Raw genomic sequence first — 979 nt, forward strand, 5'->3', positions numbered from 1 at the left:
GGCCGCGCCGCGCCGCGCCTCCCCGCCCGCCCACCTTTTTGCTTCGCTTCTCCTTTCTCCCCCTCGCCCGCTAGGTTAGTCGCCGTCCGACGCGGACCGCTCCCGCGGACCTTCGCTCTCCCTCCCTCTCCCTCTCCCTCTCCCTCTCCCTCTCCCTCTCCCTCTCCCTCCTGTGGTGGCTTGGACGGCTGGCCCTCCCGAAGGTCATCGCCTCGATCTGTCCCTCCCTTTCTCCCCTCGCCTCCGGCTTGCCACGCTACACCCACAAGCTTGCCTGCCCCGAACGTCTGGGCTCGTGTCGGTAGCGCGCCCGGATGCAAGAGTCAGGTCCACGAAAGCAGACCCAAACACCGAGAGGCGGCGTCCGCCTCTCTCCCTGCCTCGTCTTCGACCCGCCGTGCGGACCGACCGACCGCTCCTCCTCTCTTCATCTCGCCCGCTCGCCCGCTCGCCCTCCCGCTCCCTCTTCCGGTCCGTCGGCTCCTCGTTGGACGCCATCGTGGCCGTCGTATGCGGCTGTCTGTCTGGCTGGCTGGCTGGCTGGCTGGCTGGCATGCATACAGGCGGACCGGCCGGCCTGGCCTGGCCCGAACTACGTCGTCTCCACCCGACGAGACGAGATGCGAGGCCGCGGCTGAAGGGCAGGGTGGACGACCGGGCGGGCAGCGTCGGTCGCACGCGCCAGGGCTGGGCCCCATACGGACGACGGACGAGCTTTGAACCCCCACCTGCCGCGGGCCACACCGACTAGGTCGAGTAGACAAGACATGCGTCCGAGCCAGAAGAGGCAGAGGCAGAGTCAAAGGGTTCGTGTAGTGGGAGAGTCCCTACTCGCCCGCCACCGCTGCAGCGGCCGCGCTCCTGATCCAACCGAAGGCCGACCGGCCTGGCGCGCGCCTTTGGTCTTTCCTCTCTCCGTCGACGCGAACGCTCAATCTCTCCCAGAGCTAGGTGGCGAAAGAAACCCCTTTCCCCCCCC

This window comes from Pseudozyma flocculosa (assembly GCF_000417875.1).
Source record: "Pseudozyma flocculosa PF-1 unplaced genomic scaffold scaffold00020, whole genome shotgun sequence".
Taxonomy (NCBI): Eukaryota; Fungi; Basidiomycota; class Ustilaginomycetes; order Ustilaginales; family Ustilaginaceae; genus Pseudozyma; species Pseudozyma flocculosa.